General features: G+C 42.3%; 1 protein-coding gene across 1 annotated transcript in view; it reads left to right on the forward strand.

Moving 5' to 3' along the window:
• dok4 (docking protein 4) overlaps positions 1-13,455 on the forward strand; it is a 60,951-nt gene that overhangs the window by 20,117 nt on the left and 27,379 nt on the right. Inside the window, exon 2 of the mRNA XM_037758867.1 lies at positions 3,311-3,431. The gene's annotated coding sequence lies outside the window, so the exon portion shown is untranslated. The remainder of the gene's footprint in view (positions 1-3,310; positions 3,432-13,455) is intronic.

Consider the following 13,455-nt stretch of genomic DNA (forward strand, 5'->3'; position numbering starts at 1 on the left):
TTAAAGTGCTGCATAAATTTGATTTCCCCACGTGGGTCCTGATGATGCAGGATGATAATCGCCAAAACAGTCCAATCAGTTTTTTTCCGGACCAAATGAACCGAACTACTGATGTGAAAGCACCCTAAATGATTGGTGGTTCGTTACCCGGTTCCTACTGTCCGGATGTCGTAGTGTCCTTAAGCGAGACCCCAAGTTGCTCCCCGGGCGCTTCACAGCATCCCACTGCTCCTAAGAATGGGTTAAATGCAGAGGTCACATTTCATGTATGAATGACGAATATAATATAGTTTGATTTAATTAATTTTAATTCATATGTCTGTTTCCATTGTCACATTTTGTTTTTATCGTTAGAGCAACCTTTACACCTCAGCCAAACCTAAAAACCTTTTTGAAATATTTTGTCTTTTGTCTGCAGTTTAAAGCACAAAATCCCCATTAAAACAGGTGGATGTAAACACTTTCAATGAGTCATGCAGGTATATAACATAGCGTAGAGGAAGGGTCTATGACATTTTAGTGATATCTGTGTGTCTGTGTGTCATACTTGGCAACCTTGAGACCTTAAAAAAGGAAGGATTTCAAAATCAAAGCGGTGAGTCCAGGGGTCCTCCCTTTGTTTCCTGCATCCTGGTGACTTTTAAAGAACGAAAATAACAAAATAATGAGTACACTGCAACATTTTACCTTTAACTTCCAAGAAAGAAAACTGAATAATTTGCCCCTCTGGTGTGAACTTGTCGTGTGAATCTCTGGCATAAACTAATATTCATCAGTTTTTATTTATTTATGCTCCTGCTTGAGTATTTCTTTCTCTTAGTTCTCTCCATTTCTCTCTCCGTCTCTCACTCACTGAAGGTCCTTTCAGACACAACGTGACAACGCCACCACTGCGCTCTGAAACACGTTATTTCCAACGGTTTGCGCTGCGCCACGACGGCTTTTCGTTGCATCGAGCAAAGCCCAACTTTGGGCGCTGCACGCTGTGGCGAGCACAGCTTAAATATGAGCTCAAACTGCGCTGTGTCGCGAGCATAGACTGCTCTCTTTTGTGAAGGCCCACGCTTAATGTTTTACACCCGCATTACACAGCAGCGCCCAATTTGTATTGACACGTCTCTCTGGTCGGCTGCCCTGCCCGTTTCAGAACAAGCAAAGTCATGACAGGCTGCCAAATGAACATAATTGGCACTCTGCTGTCACAGTCACCGTACTCATGAATACTGGCCTTCATGTAGTCTCACACACTGATATAATACACACACTCCCTGTTTTTAACATGGCGACTTAGCTCTGCTCATTTATGGTCATGTTCTAATCACATGTTGTCGGTCATTGCTTTAGTTTCCTCCAGGCTGGTGTTGTCAAAATGCTTTTTTCATTTCAACATATCCAAATAGTTGACAAATCCAACCAGCGTCCGCTCTAAAGGTCTGAAGAGAGCTGTCTCTTGTGATGTGTGAGATAACGTGTGAGTGGTTGTGGCTGTGAGCGAGCGTGTGTGTTTGTAGTGTATGCATACAATCATCTGATACGGGGCTGGAGACGCAGTGTCTTGTCTGTCTATGGCCCAGCTGTCCAGGGACGTGTTTGTGGGTGAGCGTGGGAGTGCAAGTTTGTGTGTGTGTGTGTGTGTGTTTATCCCCGCCGTTATCTGTGACAGATAGTTATGAGCAGACAGACTGACGCTTTCCCAAGTGTTAGCCTTGAGGCAGACTGGGGAGAGGCATGAGGGTGTGTGTGTGTGCGTGTGTGTGTGAGAGAGAGAGAAAGAGAGAGAGAGAGAGAGAGAGAGGAAGAGCTGAGCTTCTGAAATGCTCCGTTTCATCCTAAACTCCCCCACTTCTGGTTCTCTTACTTGTTCTTTCCATCATTGCTTCCTTCCCTTTCTCCTTTCAGTTCCTCTCATTGTCTGTCTTTGCTGCTGTCACATTAGTCTCACATCCAGTATTAAAGTAGTTTTTCTTTCTGAAAGGACCAGGCTACGAATATGCCTTATCTGACTTATGAGCTCAGAGGTCAAGGGACTCCTGTGAAAATAACCATGCCCGTTTTTTTCCTCGCCAAATTTAGTTTTGAGTGTCATTTAACCTCCTCTGTGACAAGATGACTATGACATGGCTGGTACCAATGGATTCCTTAAGTTTTCTAGTTTCATATGATACCAGTATCTTCACTCTAGCTTTAGAAATGATCCCGCTACAACCTCCGAAACATCGATTGCGTTAATGCGATTAACGTTAGAAATTAGTAGCTCTAATATCTATTTTATATTGCTGTGAAAACATTTACGTACAGGTGGATTTATTTAATTTTCTTACCAAAAACATAATTTTACGAGATTACATTTGAACACATCATGATAACGTTGTAATTTACCATTGCCCAATAGTTATTTTTCCAGAGCAGAGTTTGAACGCCTCATACTTGTAACTTAATGGCACCTCCGTTAACGTTAGTATCTTCATTATTTAACCATGCAGCACTGAGCTGCCCACCTGCTGCTATCAGCTAACGTTACTAACTCTCCTCCTGCTGATTTCAACACAGATTTGTTGTTCACAGTGTCACATTATCAGGGAAACAATAGGGTGCGTCCCCTCAGGTTTAGTGGCGCCATGCTGTTGAGCACTTTTTTTTTCTCTCCACCGTGGCTCCGGTCCCAAACAAACTGAAACATGATACAGTGCGCGCATTGTGCAGCGTAACTGTCAGAAAGCATCAACACAGAGGAATCGATAGTCATGGAGGCATGGCATGCCAGGGGATTGGACAACTAAGAACCCGTTCTTAACAGGAACCGGTTCTCTATTTCCATCTGTAGAGTTTTCCCTGTCTGCCTAAGTGGTGGATGGCCTGACGACTTTTCCCTCCACTGCCAACAATTTACCCGCATTTGGCGGGTGGCGGCTGCTAATTTCAGACCCTGCTTCGGATACCAAAAACTTGTCCCGTTGCCTACAGATTCTGCATTAATATGCAGATATCTGTTTATAGAGATTAGTCACCACACAACTGTTTGAAATAAGCTAAAATATGTCACACAGCACTGAGTGAGTTTGTGTTTTTTTGTGCAGTTTTAGGGTGTAATGCTTTTATCTATATCACTGGTAATATATAAAAGCCGAGTAGGCTGGAGAAATTGAGATCTTTTATCAGCGTCGTACTTGACTCATGTCGTATGAGTGCAAGGCTGTAGCTATTTCCAAGAAGCAATATATACCAGTGCAGACCTGCTGCATACTGAACTTTAAAAAAAAAGTGTCCAGAGAAAATCTTGGTTCTGACTGAACTTTCTTGTATTCTCTAGGGTCCCCTGTCCTGCTCTGTGCTCCCTGAGTCATTCAGGGTCTCCCTCCACCAAAGGCACCAGCAACCGATATGATCCCTCACTGGCTTCTCATCACTCAACACAGCCAATTGAGTTGTAGGTGAGTGCTTTCAAACCCCCGAACTACCCAAGCACACTTTCAGATGCTTTGAAAATACTTTTGAAATGTTATTAGGCTGTGACAGATAATAAATGAGCAGCATTTAAGTTTAATTTGTACACATTTTAAAAAGTATATAATGTAGCATTTATATTATATGATATTATCAAACAGTAGTACATTATAACTTGGTTTGAAATAAATCTTAAATTGCATGCAAGCAGAGTAGGCAGCGCTCCAGCAGCCAATGACGCCTGGAAGGCGCTCTGGTGCGAGTGGTCTGCATAGCGGGCAGTGGCCTGGTCCCTGGCGGAGGGTGGAGACAGTCGGCGTCCGGCCGCCACAATACCAAAAACGCTAGTCTAGAAAAAGGCTTTTTTTTCTCCCTCCCCTGGCAACTGGTGTCAGAGTAAAAACACTGCTGCCGTTGTCTCTACGCGCTGAGCCATCCTCGTTGCGGGCCTGGTAGCTCCGAGTCTTGGGGGGTCTTACCAAAGGTCTAGAGGCTCCAACTCTGTGCCCTTCCAGGCCAACGTGTCCGCGGGTCAATCAGAGCAGTTTTTGATTTTTGCGTTCTGCGATTAGGCTCATATTACAAATCACCGCTGATGCCATTTGGCGTGCGTAACGCTCCTGCTACATTTCAGCGTTTAGTAAACACAGTCTTGTGTGTTGGACGGCGCTGACTTTGTGCTGCTGTGTTGAGCATTTTTTTGCGTGCTGAGCCATTATTGAGTACTATGTGTCCGATCAGGTTGTAATATACCTGTGTTTTTCTTTTCCGGCTTGGTGTTTTTGTGGTTGGCACTTGATTGGTAGTTGCTTTTGATGATGGAGTTTAATCTAAAAGAGCACGGTAACTTTTGTGATATCACTGGATTTCTCTATTCAAATAAATCAATGTAATGGAAGTAGGGATGTTAATAATTAACCGTTTAACCGTTAACCGACATTAAGCATTTTAATGCCGATTAACGCCATCGGTTAAAATGGTTAAAAGAAATGAAAGAAATCTTGTCGGTTAACGGTTAATAATCGGTTAACGAGGGTCGGTTATCGGTTAAGAAATTTTTTCAAAATTAGCATCCCTAAATGGAAGACATATAATATATTGATTGACCCACTACAATGTTTTGGGATGAGGAAATCGTAAATTGCTCAGCATGCAGAATTTCAGGAGCTGTTCAGTGTTTTATGTGCACGTGTAGACTGTGGTTTTACATGCACCTGTGTGTGCGTGTGTGCATGTGTGTGAGTGTACCATTGTGGAGAATATGTGCAGTTGTGTGTCGCAGTAATAGGATGAGAATATGGGCCGGGGTTACAGAAAATGTGATAGAGGGATTGCCATGAGAGGAGAAATGGAAGAGGAAAGGACAGTGTGTGTGTGTGTGTGTGTGTGTGTGTGTGTGAGATAGTGTTTGTTGAAAGGTGTTACAGGGTGAAACTGTGTTAGAAAAGCTCAATTCCTCATACAGTAAAGCCTGCTATCAATCATACGCAGACACCCACAGCCACGGCGTAAAGTGCCAACAGGATTGGCCACAGTTTCATTATTGTTGGAACAAGAAAATTCAATCAGCCAATCAAAGAATCATCTGAGTTGCTTTGATTCTTCACCAGCTCTCCTCCTCCTCCTCCTCTCTCCTGTTGTTTATGTTTTTCTCTTTTCTCTTCCCATCTGTCTTTGTTTTTCCTTGTTGTCTTTCTTTCTTTCCTTTTTCCTTCTTTCTTGATTTGCAAATAATTCAAGGTGACATGTAATCAATTCTGTCTGCTTTTCTCTTTGAAAATTCATGAAGTCTCGGCCTCAAAGCTTTCCGCTCTTTACAGATTGTGATCATTGTGTTGATGCTGCACATGTATCATTTTTCATAGTGAATAAACAAAAATCTATCAACTTGTATGTATGTTATATCGTGACTGTAGCAGAGAAAATAAATGAACTAGAGATGATTAAACTATTTAAATTAAAGCTGCAGTGGATAGAAACGGAGCAAATATGATTTAAAAACAGTTATCTTTATAAAACGGTCGCTATATCCTGACAGTAGTTCATGGGACAGGTAATCTGAAAAAAATAATTTGCCTCTGTGTCCTCCGGTGTCCTCCAGTGTCCGGTGTCCTCCGGTGCTCCTAATGGCATCTGAAATGCTCTCCCCTCGTCCTAAAATGATCCTAAATCGATACTAGAGTACGTCCTTGTTTTATGAATGAAGCGGTACAGTTGAAGCAGCGGCGAAGTGTGTGTGTTTCACCAATCAACGACAGTCATCCCTGAAAACTCCACCCCAGAGATTTATACTTTTAGAAAGTACTACCCCCGACCAGGGTGTTTTTGGGGGGTAAAAAGGCCCCAGAAAGTTTCCCCAGAACTTAATTTAGACTCTGATCCCTGCAGTTGAAACGCAATGAGTTCTTCAAAAGGTTCTTAGTTCTGGGAGAAAGTTCCTGTGGTGGAAACGGGGCTAGTGTTAACCTGGGGGGAGAACTGGAGGGTGGTTGTTATGCTTCCACTACGTTATCCCACTGGCTAGCTACTGTGCAGTCAAGTGACTATTCCAGTAGCTCTCAAGGGACACACACACACACACACACACACACACAGCTTCCATTCACATGATGAGTATCAAATTAAGTACTTTATTGGTATCGGTATCACTTTAAGGGTGTATTTAAACCATACCGAACCCTACAGAGTATATACAAGAGCTGTATCACGAGCAGCTGGATCGAGTCTGGCCAAAACATTATACATTTTTGTACAGAAGATATTGAAAATTAATGACTTTCATGAATTTTGATATGATTATTCTTGTTTCCCAGAGGATGAATGAAAATGTTTTACCCCCATATGTTGTCACCCTATAGCTATCAGGTCAAAAATTCCACTTGCACAAAACGTATCGATTAAATTGCCATGAAATTAAATAGCTGAACGTCTGCAGAAAACTGCTTTGTAGAAAGAGGATATCCACGCGTCTGTTGAGCACCTGCAGCCTGCTCTCACACATGCACAGATGTGCCAGTTGTTAGGGGGAAGGTGTCATACAGTAGAGTAGACTGCTTCATCAGTTCCTTATTATAAACCTCACCTTTTACTGGCTTCTGTTTTGTCTGAGTGAACTGCTCCACAGATTTCTGTTGGACGCCGTCGTGTGCTGGTCATGTGCTCATCGACAGAGTTCCCTGATTGATTTAAAGATCGATTTCTCTGGTGTTTATGTTCTTCTTTGTGTGTGTGTGTCCATGCATGGGTTGGGATGTTTGATGCATGTGTGGCCTGCACTGTTCTAAAATTGGACCAATGGAGGGAATCAATGAAGATTGAGGTCTGTAATTAGTTCAGCTTAATTAGTAGAAGTCTGTGTGTGTGTGCCCAATGATGTTAAAATATTCTGCCTACTGCCGCTTTAACTCTGCACAAGACAGATATCATACGAACCGTTGCATGAGGATACTTTGGAATGAATGGACGACTGCTGTGAAGAAAAACTGGCTTCATAAACACACGTTAATATTGATTTGCATCCTGTAGCTGTTACACTGAGCGGAACCAAAAGGAATTTGATCTTAAATTGTAAAATAATGAAATAATGAATGAAGCGGTAGGTTTACATTTTAGTATGTGGCTAATACGGGCTGCTGTGCATGCCAGAATTGACCCAGGATCTTAGATCAACTGACTGATATGTAGGTACATCGATTTTCTCAAAAGGAATGAATAAGAGAGAATAGAAGAATGAGAGATGGAAAAATGAGAGGAGGGAATGTGTAAGTAAAAGAGAGGAAAGCAGTGAAAGGAAGAAGAAGAAGAGAGGAGACAGGCATGGAGGAATAGGGGCTGATTGCCTGACTGATTTCATGAGTCACTTCTCTGCAGGCGAGAGGCTGGAGAGACAGGTGGCTGTGTGTGTGTGTGTGTGTGTGAGTCCCCATGGCTCACTGTGATGTGTGTGTGTGTGTGTGTGTGTGTGTGTGAGTCCCCATGGCTCACTGTGATGTGTGTGTGTGTGTGTGTGTGTGTGTGTTCCCATGGCAGATGTGATCTTTGATGTTCAAAAGTGTCGACCTGAGAAGGAAAATACTCAGGAGAGGATAAAGGTCACAACACACAAACATACACACACACATTTACATTTTTGTGTGTTGGAAATTTAGTGTTTGACGTAGTTGCACGTTCGTACACACAAACGGCCGACTCCTACACGTCCAGCTTTGAACAGTCAGACTGTTCATACACTGAACTGCTCAGCTATTGCCTCGTGTAGTGATATTCTACAGATCTGTAAATTCAATTGTGTATTTATCAGGACTCTCAATCGATTAAAATATTTAATCGCAAATTAATCGCACATTTTTTCATCTGTTCAAAATGTACCTTAAAGGAAGATTTGTGCAGTATGTAATACTGTTATCAACATGGGAGTGGACAAATATGCTTGTTTTATACAAATGTATGTAAATATTTATTACTGGAAATCAATTAACAACACAAAACAATGACAGATATTGTCCAGAAACCCTCACAGGTACTGCATTTAGCATAAAACAATATGCTCAAATCATAACATGGCAAACTGCAGCCCAACAGGCAACAACAGCTGTCAGTGTGTCAGTGTGCTGACTTGACTATGACTTGCCCCAAACTGCATGTGATTATCATAAAGTGAGCATGTCTGTAAAGGGGAGACTCGTGGGTATTCATAGAACCCATTTACATTCACTGATCTGGAGGTCAGAGGTCAAGGGACCCCTTTGAAAATGGCCATGCCAGATTTTCTTAGCCAAAATTTAGCATACGTTTGGGGCGTTATTTATACTTGTCAGTGTGCTGACTTGACTATGACTTGCCCTAATGTGCATGTTTGGGGAAAGTAAAGGTCACTAATTAAGACTTAATATCTCATTTGTTTAATCCATACAAAAAATATAAAAACAACTCATTGAAATCAGTTGGGAAATGTAAATGTTATCGTGCTTTTCAGCAGCTCCCTGTTCACTTGTATGCGTTTGCAGGCCACTCCTGACTTCCCCAATATGGCGGCGACACTGACTTATCGCATAGGGGTGTAAGAAAATATCGATACACATGAATATCACAATTTTATGTTTTGTGATACTTTAATGATTCTCCAAAACGCTTTTTAATTAATCTGTTAACCGCTACTCGATTTTTTGGAGCGGGCTCAGTTTTTTGGTGAGAACAAACTGGCATGTCCACTTTCAAAGGGGTCCCTCGACCTCTGACCTCCAGATATGTGAATGTAAATGGGTTTTCTGGGTACCCACGAGTCTCCCCTTTACAGACATGCCCACTTTATGATAATCACATGCAGTTTATATCGCATTATTGCCGTGGCTTACACTATCATAATTACCGCTGTGTCACGATACGTATCGTATTGCCAGATTCTTGCCGATACACAGCCGTAGTATCGCAGCAACGAGCTGAACCGGCCAATGTGGTATCTACATACTGTATATACATCTATGCTCTTGACCACTACCACCTTCAACAAGAGGTCATGTGACAGCTGAAGGTGTCAGTATAGGCTGCTGTTCGGTATCCTTGTCTACTTTGTGCTGTAGAGTGTAAACAGTGAAGAACATTCCCAGTAAATACAGAGAGCCAAGTCAGCCTGCCTGTTGAGAATGACTAAAGTGTCAGCATCCATCGAGATGACAGACGAGTGACTGATATTGACGTGGAGCGACTGCAAACCCCTCGCTGATATTTTTTATTGTTTTTATGTACAAAGCCAGTCAAATATTACTCACTGCATGTGTAAGAAGTCCCATCACGGATGCTGTTACTGGTGATAGAGGCTGCCATCTCTTTCACATTCATTGTTCAGTGTTCGCGGTCTTTATACCAACGCATCACAGTTCATTTGACATTGATATACAGACACTGTTGGGTGAGAAGAGCTGGCTTAGTCAGTCAGAATAGACTGTGAACACTCCATTGATTCAGTGTCATCACACACACAGGAAGAGCCAACACGGGATCAATGAGGGTGCATCAGTGCATCGATGTCGTGCCCTTGTTATGAATTAGATCTTGCCTTGATAAGAAGCCTTTTGTGTGTGTGTGTGTGTGTGTGTGTGTGTTTGTGTGTGTGTGTGTGTGTGTGTGTGTGTTTTTAATAACTGATCACTATTCAAGCAGATGAACGACTGACCCATTAAGTCTTTGCTAGTTCTTGCTTTGTATTATCTCAATGCCTTCTTTTATATGACAGAATCCAGTCAGTTAGTTTATTGTCCCGTCTTCTTCTTCTTCTCTGTTTGTGACAGGATCCCGAGGCGTTCCCCCTCTTTTCTGTGATTACTATGACGCTCATTTAGCCGACAGCATAGATTGATTTCTGCTCCAAGGCTCACAGTCGTTGGTATGGAAGTCTACAGGCGCCAGTATTAAAAAGAAAACATTGAATGAAACTGATATCTAATTTTCCATTTGTGATGTGTGAGACATTTTCAATAAAAAATACAATATCTTCCTTTTTCATTTTTGAAAATTAGGACTGTCAACCTATTAAAATATTTAATTGAGTATTTAATACTCTTATCAACATGGGAGTGGACAAATATGCTGCTTTATGCAAATGTATGTATATATTCATTATTGGAAATCAATTAACAACACAAAACAATGACAAATATTGTCCAGAAACACTCAAAGGTACTGCATTTAGCATAACAAATATGCTCAAATCATAACACGACTTGCCCCAAACTGCATGTGATTATCATAAAGTGGGCATGTCTGTAAGGGGGAGACTCGTGGGTACCCATAGAACCCATTTACATTCACATATCTGGAGGTCAGAGGTCAAGGGACCCCTTTGAAAATGACCATGCTAGATTTGCCTCGCTAAAATTTTGCTTAAGTTTGGAGCGTTATTTAGCCTCCTTCCCGACATGGTAGCATGACATGGTTGGTACTAATGGAAAGGGAGGGAAAGGAGAGGAGTTTTGGAGGAGAAGGGCACTGAATGCGTTGTATTTGGTCCTTCTGGTCATGACAGTGCTTATTCAAGCTCCGTCGTTACGGCTCTTTTATGCCGATACCGGAGCTCATTGGTTTCGTTTGAGTGGGCTTAATAGCATATCATCAAACCTGAATTATGATAGCATAGTCGGTGGATCATTGAGTTCTGTATGGCACACATGACCTGAAAGAGGAATACTTAAAAAAAAAAAATGATATGAAATGCAGTGGTCTGGTTTCATAAGCTCATCATCTCTAGAGCCATCAAAATGGTACAAAATCAAGCACCCATGTCCTAACGTCACCTTTCTCGTTCTCCACTGTCTCTTCAAAGCTTCACTTCTGACTAGTGTGGAAGAACGGCGCTCTAAAACAACCCAGCACATTTTGCACCAAGGCTTTTCCACCATTCTGAGTCATTAGTACCTGAAAAGCCTGAAAGATGAATGTTTTGATATCGAAATGGGATTTCAGTGAGTGCAGTTTCCAAATCACAAGAGCTGCTATTTAAATAAAATGATTAAGGTGTAAAGCTGTTAGAGGTCAGAGTTTTCGTCGGCGACTGTGACTGTTTAACGGACTGACTGAGAGAATTTACTAAGCTGCAGCTAATAATGTTAAACCTGTGAGTCGTCCACACCATGACATCAAACTGGTTGCTGTATTCTGGTTAATACGCCCTCTACATGCCGGTATCAATACTTTTTATGGTAAACTCGACCAAGGATGAACAGACCGGATCAAGCGAAAGGTAAAGACACACGCTTTATTCAACCTGGTCTAACGCGAAGGCTTATAAATCGCACGTCATTACACGGACATTCAGCGTGCATTTTAGCGTTTTCGCGTGTCATTTGTGCGCCACGCAAACGTCCGCAGTTACATCTAGGCAAGAAAACCACTAACTTAGGTTCAGGCAAGAAAACCACTTTGCTATAGGGTAAGAAAAAACATCATGGTTAGGGTTGAAATAAGTAAGAAAACTAAGAAAAATTAATACAAGTACGGACACAACGTAACACTACTACAGAAAACACGTCACAAACGTCAATTATAAAACACGTGACAAACTTAACAAACGTAACTTACAAAACAAAACAACAGTCAACAACGGTCTTGAACACCGGCCTCCTGGTTAAAAGTCCAGTGTTAGCTGGACCACCACGTATAAATACCACGATAATGTGCAAGGCGCTTAGCGTGCAATAAGTATGTATTTCTTGTTTTATACTACGTCACTAACTCTTACCACAGCATGTATACGTGGCTGCGTTTACATTGCAGTCAGTACAGAATACATGGAGTACAAATGACACGCAGAAATCAAGAAAGACGTACTTATTGCACGCTAAACGCCTCGCGCATTATCGTGACATTTATACGCCTTTATGTGCGAACGGGCTTGTTTTTTTTCCCATAAAGTTGTCAGACACTTATAATTAATATATAACTAAAAACTAAAAGCGATATTGATACTGCAGAAACAGCAAATGGACAAACACAGCTGTGTGAAAACAACAACTGCAGCGTTCAAAGTGTCCGGCCACTGTCGGGAACAATAGTTGGCCTACAGCCGGACCTGGGGCATCACAAGAGCCTTGAAATGTCTTTTTGCCGCCTCTGAGTCATATGTAGTTGATGGCATTCTGTCCGAATGTGGCCCAACGTGCAGCCCTCTGTGATGTGTAGCCATGTACTTGGGGTTAGCCTCCAGCCTTGCCTGAGGTGTGGCACGCAGGTCGCCGAGCTGGAAGAAGCACAATCCACCCAGACATCAAACGTGATGCCCCTCCAGGAGTCATCTGCTGCTATAGCACACACTGCCTCGCTGCCAGCAGCTGTAAACACTATCAGTACTAAGTTTAATGGCTGATTTTTGCTTTCTGCTGTAAATTACATTTAAACTTACACTAGTTTGGCACAAGTACAGTAAATTAAGTGACTTTTTTTAGAGATTAATTGCAATTTAAATCTGCATTCAAACACAACTTCAGCCTCATGTTCGTCATGATTCATTCGCCAAGTCTGTTTGCATTCCACTTTCTTCAACACACAAACTTTTCCACCTCATCCAATCGATATTTTGAGGTTGTTTTTTTTTCTTGCTACGATCGACCCCTTTCACATAAGTCAACGTTATTTTTAGTTTCACATGGGACACGAACTGCGGTCTTCTGGTTGAAAGTCTTGTGTTCGGTTTGAACCATCCACCCGCCCTGAACGGACTCTCACGCTATTAATACTACGTCACTTGCTCCGATTGTCGATTAACACCGCGGGTGGGTTTACATTGGAGTTAGTTGAAAACCCGGTTCGTCACATACTGTTGCTAAAGGGTGACTCCATTCATCGGTTTCTGACGGGGCACTTAACCAAATGGCGGTATTTGAAGAGTTGGGACTGAGAACGGGTGGCCATGTTGCACCGCCATGTTTCTACGGTAGCCCAGAATGGACAAACACTGACTCTAGAGAGAGACTTTCACGCTTTTACGTTACCTGAAGGCCACCGTAGTTCTCCAACACGCCTGTGAAACGGCTGTTTGTGAGCCGCAGAGTGCAAAACCGTGTTACCGCCAGCCGCCGTTTGACTTCAGTTGCTCCTAAAGTAGTGTTATCATGGTAAGGATGACCTTTGAACGAGGCGGACGGCGTTGCCACGGTTTTGCACTCAGCGGTTACTACAGTCTTGGAAAGGGAGGAGTGAGCAGAGGGGTACTCAGTTGGATGCAATGTGCAACCACACCATTAGATGCCACCAAATCATACACACTGTCCCTTTAAAAAGCTCTGTAGAGCTGAGTTGGGTGATAAATCTCTGTTAGCTCGTCACTACGAGCGACCCCCGTTCACATAACACAGAATCATTTGATCCATAGAGCAGCTTTAAAATCACAATTTGATATTTTCCCAAAATCCTTAATCCCATGTTCCTGGTGGTACTCAATGGAAAGTGAAGAGTAAGGCCTACCAGAGGCTCCTAGTCTTCTTAGCGATGTGCTTAAGTATTTATGGTGACCATACTGAT

Source organism: Sebastes umbrosus, chromosome 2 (genome assembly GCF_015220745.1).
Source record: "Sebastes umbrosus isolate fSebUmb1 chromosome 2, fSebUmb1.pri, whole genome shotgun sequence".
Classification (NCBI taxonomy): Eukaryota; Metazoa; Chordata; class Actinopteri; order Perciformes; family Sebastidae; genus Sebastes; species Sebastes umbrosus.